At 51.1% G+C, this 14,277-nt stretch overlaps 1 protein-coding gene across 6 annotated transcripts in view; it reads left to right on the top strand.

Annotated features, from left to right (window-relative positions):
- The window catches only part of LINGO1 (leucine rich repeat and Ig domain containing 1), a 202,191-nt gene that overhangs the window by 128,201 nt on the left and 59,713 nt on the right, over positions 1-14,277 (top strand). For all 6 annotated transcript variants that reach the window (XM_050799965.1, XM_050799964.1, XM_050799967.1 and 3 more), the window contains one exon: positions 10,672-10,757. The gene's annotated coding sequence lies outside the window, so the exon portion shown is untranslated. The remainder of the gene's footprint in view (positions 1-10,671; positions 10,758-14,277) is intronic.

The raw sequence follows: 14,277 nt of genomic DNA, 5'->3' as shown, positions 1-14,277 counted from the left end.
TAGGTGGACAATTGGGAAATCTGACAAAACCACAAAGCACTTTTTCACTTTGGCTTGGGAGTGCATCCACGCTAGAAGGCTGACTGTCCTCGCTGTGTTTTTGAAGGCTAGGTAGGGAGGCAAGGAAGAGCTTCCCTGCTTGAGCCACTTCTGCTAGGGCAGAGGGAATCTGGAAATCCCAGCATAGCTGCCTGGAGTGGAGCATAGGACCTGCCTAGCCAGGATAGAAGGCACGCATAGTAGGGGCTCAGGAGACAGGCCCTGGCCCCTGGGGGGCAGGTTATGTTATTTTCAAAGCTCTGGGTAAGGTGGTAGAGAGTCCTGGGCTTTTCACAGTGGGGGACAGAAAATGTCCCTCATTAAGACCTGACCCCAGCCCCGCACTAAACCCTGGTCCTGGACAGATTGAACCTTGATCCTGGTTCTACAATGAGCCCTGATCTCAGTTGCACACTGAGCCTTGATTCCAGCCTCACACTGAGCCCTGATCCTGAATCAACTGAACCTTCATTCGGGTCCTACACTAAGCCCTGACCCCAGCCACACACAGAGCCTTGATTCAAGCCTCACACTGAGCCCTGATCCTGAACAGACTGAACCTTGATCCTGGTCCTACACTGAGCCCTAGACCCCAGCCACACACTGAGCCTTGATCCTAGCCTCACACTAAGCCCTGATCCTGAACAGACTTAACCTTGATCCTGGTCCTACACCGAGCCCTGACCCTGGCCCCACGCTGAGCTCAGCATTGTTGTGAATATGCCAATAGAGAAGCAGGTGCCAGGGTAGTAGGGGTAAATGGCCCTGTTTGTCCATTCCCACTGCCAAGTCTGCTCTCTCTAGACAAGACTCCTGTGCCAGGCCCTGCACTAGGCTCTGGAATTGCCTAGATGAATCAGCTATAACCCCTGCTCACAGGGCTAGTGGGGGCACAAGCAAACAGGTGATGAGAGCACCAAGTGATCAGAGCTGAGGTGGGGGAGGCCCGGGGGACTGGCAGGGACACGGCTCTGCATTCAGAGTGTTCCTCTGGCAACAGGTGGGAGATGGAGGTGCTGGAGGCAGGGACCAGTGAGGGGGCTGCGATGGGGTCCCCAAAGAGGCAAGGATGGTGCCCATGGGCAGTTTAGGGAGTCTAGGGTAAGTGTTCTCCCAGCATAACTGACTGTGACCCCCCAGACCACCTCAGCTCATGGTGAACCAAGGGACTTACCTGTGAGAGGGTTGATGGTGGGGGCACTGGGCTGATGATGACACCTTGCAAGGGAGGCAGGTGTATACATTCCGTGGAAGAAGAAACAGAAGCACAGGCACTGCCTGATGCCCCTTGGCTTGAAATAGCAAGGCTGGACATGCTCCCGAGTCTTGCCTGCCCCCAGGCCTACACGCTGGTATTGCTGGGGGTGAACTTGCAGTAGGAGCTGGGGGCTTCTTTATGACTTCTCCACTCTCGCCTCGGTGAACATAGCCTGGGCATCAGTGGGAGCAGGGGAGCCAGCCAGGGGAGTCTGGGCCAGTCAGCCTGGCATCCAGGGCTGGGGCAGGGCTTCCAGCACAGTTCAGGTTCTCGGAGCAGGGGGAGTGGGGAGGGCCTCAGTTGGGTGGGGGACGGGACATCAGGCTGAGGCCTCCGACCACAGACTCAGGGCTTGGGACTAGCCCAGGAAGGAGGATCTTCTGCCTCCTTCACCCTCCCCTCCCCACTCTGGGTCCCACCCCTGTGGATTTCCAGGCACTCACACCCATTCCCCTCCTGCCATGCTCCAGCTGATTCCAAATAGCTGGGCTGGAGAAGCCATCCAGACAGCCGCCTACCACCCACCTGGGGAAGCCCAGGCCCCGGGAGGGTAGGGACCTGCTCAGGATCATGGGGCTCTGCCTCCTGCATTGAAGAGTCTGAAATCCCATTATCTTGAATTTACACTTTTACTTATTTATTTTTTAAAAATGAGGCTCACTGTGTTGTCACCTAGGCTGGAGAGCAGTGTTGCGATCATGGCTCACGGAAGCTTCAACCTCCTGGGCTCAAGTTATTCTCCCACTTCAGCCTCCCGAGTAACTGGGACTACAGGTGCACCACCATTCCTGGCTTTTTTTTTTTTTTTTTTTTTTTTTTTTTTTTAAGATAGGGTCTTATTATGTTGCCCAGGCTGGTCTCGAACTCCTGGCCTCAAGTGATCCTCCCACCTCAGCCTCCCAAACTGTCGGGATTACAGGTGTGAGCCACTGCACCCTGCCTAAAGTTATACTTTAAACAAGGATTCTATGTGTTTGAATACCTGGAGGCCTTCAAGGGCGTGCATGCACACAAGTTCACTAGTACACAGGCAGACCCCCCCCAGGGAGCACCATGCCCGAGACATGTCCACTGCCTCCCTGGGTTTCAGGTGCCATAAACCACTGTCTCAGTTAGTCCCCTCAGCAGTCTGTGAGGCTGGGTTATTCGTCCACAGGTGAGGGAGCCAAGGTCCTGGAAGTAGGCCACAGCCACACTGCTAACTGCAAAGGCAGAGCTGGCCTGACAAGCTCAGATCCTCAGATCTCAGGCAAGCTGCCTCCTCCGCAGATCACGCCTTCCTTGCTGGGCTGGAGGCACAGCTCCTCCTCCGTCTTTCTCCAAAGGCCTCTAACATGCCCACCCACCCCATCCCCTGCGGCCTCCCACCTTGCTCCAGCCACAACCAATGACTCTTACCCCCACTCCCCACAGCCACCCCCTCCAGGCCCTTGCTCAAGCTGCCTCTGGCCCCTGGAGCTTCCCTCCCCCCACTCTATCTGCCCACACCCTCCATCCTTCTAGGCTGGACCCAGGTGCCACTGCCTTCGTGGAGACCCTGTGCACACTCACCCAGAGTGTACACACTCGCTCAGATCCCCGAGCCCTCCCTGGGCACTGCCTTGAGCTTGTTGCCCAGCCCCTTCTAGGCTCCTGGCCTCCCTGCGTCTGACTTGGCAGCTGTGTGGAGGGCAGGGGAGTCTCTTTGCCCTAGCTTCCTGGGCCAGTTGACCCCTGGGCCTGGCACACAGTAGGTGCATGGGAGGTCACTGGGGTCCTTGCCTGGAGAGGGACTGCACCTCTACAAACCCATCCCTTTCCTTAGCAGTCCCGGGTCAGCTGGCTGTTTTGGGGCTGGTCCCCACCCCCAGCCCAGCTCCTCCGCAGGAGACCAGCCCTCAGGGTCCTAATTTAGTCCTGGCTGGCTGGGGACGGAGGCTGGCTTCTGACCCCAACAGACTCTGGTGCACCTTACACCGCGCCCAGGTTCTGCAGTGGTGGGGGAGTGGTTGCGGGGAAAGCAAATCCCAGCTTTGGGCTCACAGGCCAGTCTTGGGGCCTGGCAGGTACAGGGACCAGGGTTTTCCAGCCCTATGTGCTAAGCACTAGTAGAAGGCTGCATGGGACCCTCTGCCTAGGTCCACTTACCCCTTCTAATTACTGGCTGTGTGAGCTTGAGCAAGTCATGTAACCACTCTGTACCTCAGTTTCCCCATCTGTTAAATGAGATGATAATAAACCTATCTCAGAGGGTTGCTAAGAGGATTCAATGAGTCAATACAATGCAAGGCACGTCGCACAGCCCTCAGTGAATGGTGTGCACTTCCTAAATGTTGACTATCACCACTGTTACATGTTATAGGAGCAATGGGCCCACGAAGGCGGAGTGTGGGGGAGCGTTTGGGGAGAGTTTCCAGAAGGGGTGACACCTGAGCAGTTACTTAAAAGGTGAGGCACAGAAGGCAGGAAAGGACATTCCAGGAAGAGGGACCCATCCAGGACAAAGGCCTAGAGGCAGCTTGGGGGACATGTAAGGGAGTTGGGAGCATCTGGATTTAAGGTAAGACTGGAAAAGGGGAGACCAGAGCTGGGGGTGCCCAGAGGCTGTGTCCTTAGGGTCCTAGGGTGTCACGCTAGGGAGTTTGAACTTTGTCCTGCAGCCTGTGAGGGGTTATGGGAGGAGGAATTTTTTTCTTTTTTACCATAAAAGCAATATTTGCTCAAGCACAATTATAAAATGGAAACAATATAGAAGTGTGTCCTGTAAAATAGGAAAGTCCCCCTTTGCCTTTAAAGCCCACTCTGCCAATGTCCCACTGCTGTTGGCCTGGTATGTTTCAGAACATTTTCTGTGCTGTTGCAAACATATTTATTGTGTATTACTAAGAAAGGAAACGGAATCATATTATGCACATTACTCCACCAGTTCCATTTTTCACTTCCCAGTATATTGTGGGCATTAGTCAATGTCACGGCACCCAGATCTGCCGTGTTCTTTTTAATCGTTGCCTAATATTCCATTGTTTGTACAAAGCATAATTTATGTAACTAGTCCTGGGTTGATGGATATTTAGGTTGTCTTCCATTTTTCACTCTTGCAAATAATGCTTCGGGGAACATCCTTGTATATATCTTGCTGACACCCGTAGCCTTTCCGCAGGATAGATTTCTAGATGCAGAGTGGCCAGGGTGAAGGGTCTGCCTGCTCCGTTTTCAGAGCAACCTTGCTCTTCCCAAGGTTGGGCCAGCTGACGCTGCCCCCTTGGTATCCGAGAGTGACCATTTCCCCACACTGTCCTCCGCAATGAACATTCTCAATCTTTCAGATGTCTGCCGATCTAGAAAACTATCTCACTATGGTCTCCACACTCACTCCGCTCCTCCCCAGTGAGGCTGAGTGTCTTTTTGTGCAGTTTCTGCCCATGGGTATTTCTTCCTCTGTGAATGGACTGTTCACATCATTTGCCCATCTTTCTTTTCTTTTTGCCTTTTTCTTATTGATATAAAAGAGCTTTTAGTGCATTAGGAATTTAAAAAACTTTTGTCTGTTTTGTGTGTTGGAAATATTTTCCCTAGTCTGCTGTTTGTCTTTTTTAACTTTGTCTGTGGTATCTTTGGCCATAGAGAAGCTTTAGATCTTTATTTAGTCAAATCTGTCAGGCTGCTCCTCAGGGCTTCGGAGTTTCGCGTCTGGCCTGGCGAGGCTTGCTGGGCTGGTTTTTAAGTGGAGCGGGGATGAGGTCATATTTGTGACTGGGAAAGGCCGTCCTGATTGCCACTGTGTGGATGGGGGTGACTGGGGGACTGCAGGCAGGAGGATAAGAAGCAGCTGAGACCCTTGTGTCCAGAAGGGGGTGGGAAGAATTGGGGAGAAGATGAGTTTGAGAAATACTCAGGAATTGGCTGACTGTGGTGATAGGATGCGAGGTGAGAGAGGGAAAGAGAGGACTCTGGAGTGATGCTTGGGTGTTTGGCTTGGGGGGCTACAGACCTGATGCCACCACCACCCTGAGTTGGGGACAGGACTAGGGAGGGAATTGCATGCAGGTGCACATGAGTGATCACCTTGGCAGGGCCACATGTACATAGGAGCACATACATGCACACATATGTACCTGCTTGGAAATTCTGGAGATTGGTGCCTCTGTACTGTGGCCCCGTGGGCGTCTGGTTTTTGTGAAGTACCTATTCTCTACCAAGTACTGTACGAGACACTACACACACACACACACTTTAATCTCTACTGCCATATGAGTATGGCATTAGAGATAGGGAACCAGTCCCAGAAAGGGTAAGTAATTTGCTGAAGGTCACAGAGTTAGTAAGTGGCAGAAACAGGAATTTTTCTCCATCTTGGATCTAACCACCCACAGACAGAATTTCTGCCAATGGCATTGAGGAGGAGCTTCCATTCATTTCCAACCTCACCACTGCGGTTTTATCAGGGACTCTTAGGGATGAGTGCTGGAGCTGGACTGCCTGGGTTTGAAACGACCCCATTCCTTTCAAGATATTTCACCTTTCCATGCTTCAGCTTCCCCATCCTGGAAACCAGGATGGTCAAGGTACCCGCCTCGAGGGCACGTGTGGGAAGCAGATGAGTTAGCAGAAGGAAAGCGCTTAGCCCAGGGGGCTCACTGGGTGCGATTTATGGGGACCATGATGATTATGACAACCACAGTGGCAATGGTGTTCACCCCTCACCTGGGTGTCTGCCACTTTCCCTCCTCCACTCCCCTCCCCTCCACCCTCCCTCCGCCTGTCCCCTCTTTCCTGTGCCAGCTCTTCCTGCATTCCCATAGGCACTGCCTTCACCATTTGCCTCTGAACCTTTGTCCTCTGTTTTCAGCCCCCCACACCCTTGGCAGACAGTGAACTAAAGCCCAATCAATCAGCAAAAACCATTCAAGGGAAAACGATTCATGTTGCATTCAGGGACTCCTCCCTCAAAGCGATTCTAGCCAGGCATTTTCCAAGAGCCTGTGCATTCATCCCAACATTGCCTGGGCCTCTGTGAATCAGACCATAAAGTCGAAGCCTACAACCCCTTCCTCCCTGAGTGAGATGCTCAGTGGACTTTGGACCTGAGGGTCTGAGCTGACCCCAGCCCAGCCAACTCCACTCTAGCCAGGAGCCATCCTTGCATCCCTGATCAGTTCCTTATCTCAAGCCTATCTGAGCAAATGCTGTAGCCATGATGGTGGACTCAAGGTGTCCAAGCAGGGTGAAAACCTCAGCCTGCACCCAATTAAACATGTCTCCTTTACAAAAAAAAAAAACAAACAAACAGACAAACAAAAACGCACAAACAAATAAACAAAAAACACCACACACACACAGAAATGACCAAATGTACGATTTTGAATTTCTCATCATCAAAATTAACTCCCAAGTAGATAGATGCTCAAGGCAAAGAATGGAGCAGAGACTGCTGGTTTCCTGGTGTGACTCTGTTTTCAGTTGCACTGGATCAGTCACACCTGTTGATCTTGTAGGTGGATTCCACTGCCACCAAGGCTTACTTATTGGGGAAAGAGAGAAGTCGCAGGGGCATTTATCAACAGGAAGGGCTTTCCCTTGGGTTGCCTGCTAGTGCCCCTGTTATCTTAAGGGGTAGCCTCTTCTCCTTGTTTCTCGTGTTGTCCCACAGGAGCACATAACATTTAAGGTGATAATTGCCAAAGTAAAACACCAGTAAGTTCAAAATATAAACCTGCAATTAAGCTTACAGCTCCAAGGCCCTGTGGCCTTGTGGAGTTTTCCTTATCTCCCTGAGTTGTGGACAAATGACTTGGGGGCCCCAGAACCTTTCTGGGAGCTGGTCCTAGACCCAAGTCAAGGATAGAGCTCTGAAGATGCCCCAGCCTTTGCCCTAAAGTCAAGTTCAGGCCCTCGAATGTAGGCATAGGCCCCAACTCTCATGGAGATGCCACCACCTGCCTCAGCTCACACCTCCCTTCTCCATGTGGGGAAGGTCCTTCTGGTGGAGCCCATTGCAGGGCCTGGAAGATCTCCCTTTTCCTTGTGGATACAGAACTCTTGAACTTGGGAACTGAGATTATTCTACCCCCGCTGAAATTTTAGTTACTTAGAGTCTCCCAAATGGGGCTTAGTTCTCTCATTCATAAGTCATCCAAACATGTTCTAACAACAAATGCAGCAAGGTGACCTGCCCCCAAAGGGGCACTGGGGATGTTGTAGGATAGGCAAGGTTGTGCCGCACTAACCGGTACTGTCTGAACTCTCAGCGATTTAATGCAACAAAGGCTCTCTTCCTTCCTCCGTTTACCACATGAACTCACACTCCATGCCCGGTGTGGGATGTGGGCAGGGTGGTGGAGCTCTGGTCCACACAACAATTCAGGGACCTAGGCTGCCAGGAGCTCCATCATCTTGTAGCCCCTTCCAGAACATGTGACTTCTAGTCGCCATGGCAGAGAAGAGACAATGATGAGGTCTCGCACGGGCTCTGAAATGCTTTGGCTCAGCAATGACACGCATCGCTTTTGTTCACAGCCCGTTGGGCAGAACTTCTCATATGGCACAACTCTAAAGGGGCTGAGGAAATGCCAAGGAAATGTGCTGACATTCAGTGAGCAATAAAATTCTCTGGTACAAAGGCTGTTATGGGACCATTTTCAGAGCCAGGTTTCAGAAGAGCCAAGGCCGTGACTCCTCTTTATTCTCTCCACCTGGGGCATATCGAGTGGTTGCTATGGGCTGTGTAATATCCTGATCACATCTATACTGTCCGGAAGGTGAGGAAGAGGATGGATTCTAGTGGGAAGCTAATCAGGGAGCTTCCAGATACAGAGTGTACAAGGACAATGGATCCCTCCATGGATGTTGCATGTAGGGTTTGGCCAAGGACCTAGTCAGGTGTTCTGACTCCAGGACACCTGGGATCAAGGACTGGCTCTCCCCTTATTAACTGTGTGACCTTGAGCTAGTTGCCTCTCTCTACCTTAGTTTTCTCTTCTGTAAAATGGGAATATTGATAGCATCTCTGTCTTTTGGGGCAGTTGTGAGGACTAAGTGAGTTACTATGAGTAAAGCACTCAGAATGGTGCTAGGCAAATGCTAAGGGCTCTATAAATGTTAGCTATCACCACCTCCACAACAGTCATCACCACCATCATTGTCATTATCATTATCCAGTACCAGATGCTATTCTAGGTATTGGGGGAATGAACACCAAGGTCTCTGCTTTCACATGTAATGGAAGAGATGGAAAGTAAACAGGTAAATAATTTAAATAATTAAGATGTTTATCTCCAATAGTGATGGCGCTAAAAAAGTAAATCAGGCACATGAAAAGATAGATGCTCATCATTATTAGTCATTAAGGAAATGCAAATTAAAACCACAATGCAGGCCGGGCGTGGTGGCTCACACCTGTAATCCCATCTCTTTGGGAGGCCGAGGCGGGTGGATCACCTGAGGTGAGGAGTTCAAGACCAGCCTGGCCAACATGGTGAAACCCCATCTCTACTAAAAATACAAAAATTAGCTGGGTGTGGTGGTGCGCGCCTGTAATCTCAGCTACTCAGGAAGCTGAGGCAGGAGAATCACTTCCCCACCAGGGAAGTGGAAGTTGCAGTGAGCCGAGATCGCGCCACTGCACTCCAGCCTAGGCGACAGAGCGAGACTCCATCTCAAAGAAAAACGAAACAAACAAACAAACAAAAAAAAAAACCGAAAAACCCCACAATGCAATACCACTACATATCATTACATTGACTTTGAAAATGGCTAATACCAAGTGTTGGCAAGGGTACAAAGCCACTGGAACTCTCCTAGGTTGCTAGTGGGAATGCAAAATGGTATAGCCAACTTGGAAAACAGTTTGGCAGTTTCTTATAAAGTTAAAAATAGGCTTACCACACAACTCAGCAATCCTACTTTAGGTGCTTAACCAAGAGGAATAAAAACTTACATTCACACAAAAACCTGTATGTGAATACTTATAGTGGCTTTATTCATAGTCTCCAAAAACTGGAAACGTCACAAATGCCCTTCAGCTGCTGAATGGATAAACAATGGAGTACTACACAGCAACAAAAAAGAAAGACATTTGGTTTCAAGAGGCAACACAGATATTAATCAATCTGAAATGCATTATGCTGGATGAACGAAACCAGACTCAGAGGGCTATGTTTAGATGACTCCATTTGTATGACACTCTGGAAAACGCGAAACGACAGGAACAGAAAACAGATCAGTGGATGCCAGGGGTAGGGGCTGGGAGGAGTTGACTACAAAGAGACAGCATGCAGGGATTTGGGGGTGACAGGATTGTTCTGTACCTTGATGACTATAGTGGTTACACAGCTGCACGCAGTTGTCAAAACTCATAGACTGTGCACTAGAGAGGGTCAGTTTTACTGTAGGATAATTATACCTCAATAAACCTGATGGAAAAAGTTTGCTGTGGGGCTGTTGAAACAAGGAAAACCAAATGACAAGTCAATCTGTCAGGGCAGTGCGACACAGTGAGGACGGCTTCCTCCAGGGTGACCTATGGAAGACTTTGGAGACTGTGAAAAGGAGGTGGTCACAGAGAGCTTTCTGAGGAGGTGGCAGGTTGCCGTGTGGCCTGGAGGGGAGGTGAGGGTGGCCCACAGATCAGGGCTGGGTTGGGCAGTGCCCTGTGGGCCAGGTTAGGGGGCTTCACCCTCCTCTGGGCATAGTGGGTGGCACTGAGGGCATAGGCAGAGGGTGATTGAAGCACAGGTGTGGGCAGGATGGTCCAGGAGGTGGGAGGAAGGGAGATAGCATCTATGGCCATGTCTAGGATGAGTGATGGGGGTGCAGTGAAGAATGAGGAAGGGTGGATGGGGGAGTCACAGAGAGAGTGTTCCTAAGGGAGGTCAGCTGCCAGAGACCACAGGCTGAGGTGGGAGAGCTGGGGGGCTGATGGGGTCCTTGGGGACCTTGCTGAGGATATTGAGGGGTGCTGGGGCTGAGGACATGTAAGTGAAGCTTCCAGGAGGCAGAGGACAGATTTGTTGGTAGCAGTGGGAGTCTTAGAGAGAATGGGGTGGGGTTGTCTGTCTGCGTATCTGTGCACGTGAACAAAACTTGCAGAGTTGGGACTGACCTTTGGAGGATATGGAGAGACAGTGAGAAGGTTAGAGGCTTAGACGGGGCCTTGAATGCCAGGCCAGGGAGTTCATGCTCCTGAGGGTGTGATCGGTTAAGGGCTGGCCACTCCAGGGTGCTGGGGAGTGGGTAGGGATGGCACTGAGGAGCATGTGCTGTGCTGGGAGGCAGCACCTGAGCCCCACTGGGCTGGGCAATGGGGATCCACCGTGGGGAGCTGTGCTGAGGTGGGCCTCACCTGGGGTAGCAGGAAGCCCCATCTTTGCCCCACTAACCTTGCTCTTCCCCCACAGTGCATGCTGGGACCGCGACGGACAGGCTGCTGCACCCCAGGCCCCCAGAGGCCAGTCTGTTTGCCTCCCGACGCCATCTGACCCAGGTAGGGGAGAGCGAGGCAGGCTCACCCTGCCTCATGCTTCCGTGCTGGGTGGGAGGCTCTGGGGGTGAGGACCAGGTCCCCCGACTCAGGCTGGCCTTTAGCGAATGAGCCAGGGGCCTTGGTGGGGGACACAGTGTGAGAGTTGAAGGCCCCAGCAGCAGAGGGGCCTCCTATGGAGGAGTTCCTGACATCTGAGAAGGAAGGCCACCCCTCAGCCATTCTTCGTCACCAGGCTGTGTCCCCGAGATGCTGAGAGGCACTGGGACACGCCATCCCTGCAACCCCAGCATTGTGTCCCGTGCTCACTGCGTTTGCTCAGGCTGTTTTGCGCCACACACCCGCCGAGTGCCTTGGCTCAGAAGGTTTTGCTATTCAGCTCCCTTTGCTGTCACCTGGCTTTTCACTGCCGCTGCAGTGCCTGATGGTGCTAACTCTGGAAGTTCCCAACTCTCTGTGGGACATCCCTCAGCACCCGGAATGAGCCTGTCTCAACTTTCAGTTCCCCTCTGTGGTGGGCCTGAGAGAGGTCATTTCTCCACCACTCCTGGACATCCCAGGTGAAGGCTTTCTGCCTGGTGCCATATCCCCCCAAGGGATGGGATGGGGTAGCAGGTAGGGTTGCCAGAAAAAAATACTGATGTCCAGTTAAATTTGGACTTCAGATAGACAACAAATAATTTTTCAGTGTAAATATATCTCAAATATTACATGGCACATACAATTTTATTTGCCAAATCTGGCAACCCAAGTTGGGGGGCTGAACCCCCAGTCTCCCTCCTCCTCTGGCCAGACCTCCTTGCTGGGCTCACCCTGGCCTCCTCAGATCAGCTGCCTCCAGTGGCTGTTGCAGGTGTCCTGGAGCCAGGGGCAACCAGCCTGCCCAGGCCACAATCAAGGGGCATTTCCTGCTCCCCCAGCTGCCGCAGGCTATCCCTAGGACAGAGACCTGGCGGCTCTCACTGGGGCTGGGGCAGCCGTCCTGATCTTTGGGCATGCTGCAGGGTTCCTCGTCTTCCCCCATCTGGCTCTCTGATGGCAGAGTCCAGGCTGAGGAGGTCATGGGACAGGGCGAGTTGGGCCTTTGTGCCTGCGAACAGAGCTGAGAGACAGGCATGGAGCTGTGAAAGGAACCAGGAATAGAAAATTGCTTCATGAGCTTGGAACCCAGAGCACTTTGGGGAGCCAGAGTGGGGGTGGGGGTAACAGGGATGAGGCAGTGACAAGTTATGGAGGGCTTGGAATGGCTTACTTCTGCACCCTTTAATATTGGGGAGTCACAGAAGGTATTTTCTCCCTGAGCAGAATCATTTTTCTGATTATTAAGGTAATATGTTCTCTATATGTTATCTATCTATCTATTCATCCGTCTATCTATCCATCTATCTCTTGGTATTTAAAGCATGCAGTTCAAGCCCCTTCTGTAGTCTTTTCCTGCCAAGAGCTAACACTGATAACTCGTTTGATATGTCCCCTTCCAGACTTTTTTCTATGTACTTATCAACATATTTTAAAAGGAAAAACTTGGGCTCATATTAGTTATACTGTTCCAGCACTTGATTTTTTACCTAACAATGTCATGTGGATCATCCCAGGTCCTTCCATAGAGTTCTTTCCCATCCTTTTACATCCCTTGTATGATGGTCTGCAAATTATTCATCAGTTATTAATCCTGTTGGCAGCCGTTTAGGTTGTTTCTGGCATTCGGTTATTTATAAACCTCACTCAGGGAACCTCTGGGTTTGCACATGTGTGTGTGCTTGTGCTGTAGTTCTTTTGGGAATGTTTCTGGAAGTGGACTTCCTGAGTCAGAGGGCACCCACATTTCCACCTTTGATTTGTTCTGGAAAGCCAGATCAACCTGCAGAAGGTTGAGCCAATTTATGCTCCTACAAACTGTGTGCAAAATGCCCCATTCCCTCACCCTTGCCAATCACAGGAATTATTAATCACTTAATCCCTGCCAATTTGACAGATAAAAATGATTTTACTTTATGTTTCTTAGACTGCTAATGAGGTTGAGCATATTTGCATATGCTTGTTGGCCATTTCTGTTTCTTCACTTGTAAATTGCTTGTTCATGTCAAGTCCTCTGCTCCTGTATCCATTCATTCAGGAAGTATTTACTGAGCACTTACTATGTGTCAGACACTGTTTTGGTTAGGGACCAAACAGTGAACAAAACTGATGAAATATACCTGCTCCAAGGAATGTAAGCTGTGATGGAGGAGGGACAGACAAGGAAAAAATACAGCATGCATATGGGAGTGTTAAGTTCTGAGGAGAAAAATAATCAAGCAGAGGAGGGGGATGGGAAGTGTTGGGCAACTTGGACATGGTCATCAGGGAAGGTGTCTTCGAGAGGTGGCATTTAAGTAAAGACCTGCAAGAAGCGAGAGACTGAGTTGGGTGTATGTTTCGGGGGAATCGCCTTCCAGAGGGAACAGCAGGTCTGAGGACCCTGAGTCAGGAGCAGACCTGGCTTGTGGGGACATGGCAAGAAGGCTGGTGTGGCCGGAACAGGGTGAGTGAGGGAGAGAGTGGGCCATGCAGCTGAACAGGGACCACTCATCACTCAGGACCTGCTCATCACTCAGGACCTGCAGGCCGCCTGGAGGACTTGACTGTTACCCAGAATGAAGTGGGGAAAGCCATGGAAGGTTCTGCATAGTGACATGGCATGATTGGAATTACATTTTAACCAGATCCCTCTGGCAGCTGTGAAGCAGGGAGATCTGACAGGAGGCTGTTTGTTGCAGTGATCCAGGGAGGAGGCGATGGAAGCCTGAACCAGGGAGTCTTGGTGGAGGTGGGCAGAAGGGGATGGATTCCACATGCGTGCTCAAGGTAGAGCCAATAGGATTTGCTGACAGATTGGATGAGGTGGTGTGTGAGAGAGAGAGAAGGGAGCCAACCATGACTCCAGGGGTTTTGGCCCAAGCATTTGGAGTGTGGGGTTGCCATTGATGGAGATGGGGAGATCAGGGAGGAGTGGGTTGGTGTAGGGGAGAGGAGTGGCTCAGTGGTGGACAAGAGTGCTGAACAACTGTGAGTCATTTGGAAAAAATGGTTACATAATGTGTGGGACCCAGAGCACAGTGAAAATGGGTGACTTTATGTTAAAAAAAAAATTAAGAATTTCAAAGTGGGAGGTGACAATAGAGCATTAAACCAAGCCTGGGGCCCTTCTGAGTGCAGAGCCCAGGTCACACACCTATGAGCCAGCCCTGGCAGTGGACTCATAAATTGTGAGATGCCTGTAGACAGCCTGGCAGAACCCATGGGGTTGACAGGTGGATGTGTGTGGCTGGAGTCCAGGGGACAGGTCTGGGCTGGAGATAAAAATTTGGGGCCATCAGCATAAAGATAGTATTTAAAGCCATGATGTTGGATGAGAGCATCGAAGGAGAGTAGGTAGAAAAGACCAATGTCCCAGCCCCAAGACCTCCATTAGTTAGAGGGTGGGGAGCTGAGGGGGAACCGAAAAGATGACTGAGAAGGAGCAACCAGTGAGATGGAAAAG

This window comes from Macaca thibetana, chromosome 7, assembly GCF_024542745.1.
Source record: "Macaca thibetana thibetana isolate TM-01 chromosome 7, ASM2454274v1, whole genome shotgun sequence".
NCBI classification, from domain to species: Eukaryota; Metazoa; Chordata; class Mammalia; order Primates; family Cercopithecidae; genus Macaca; species Macaca thibetana.
This window is presented reverse-complemented; position numbering and strand designations above follow the sequence as displayed.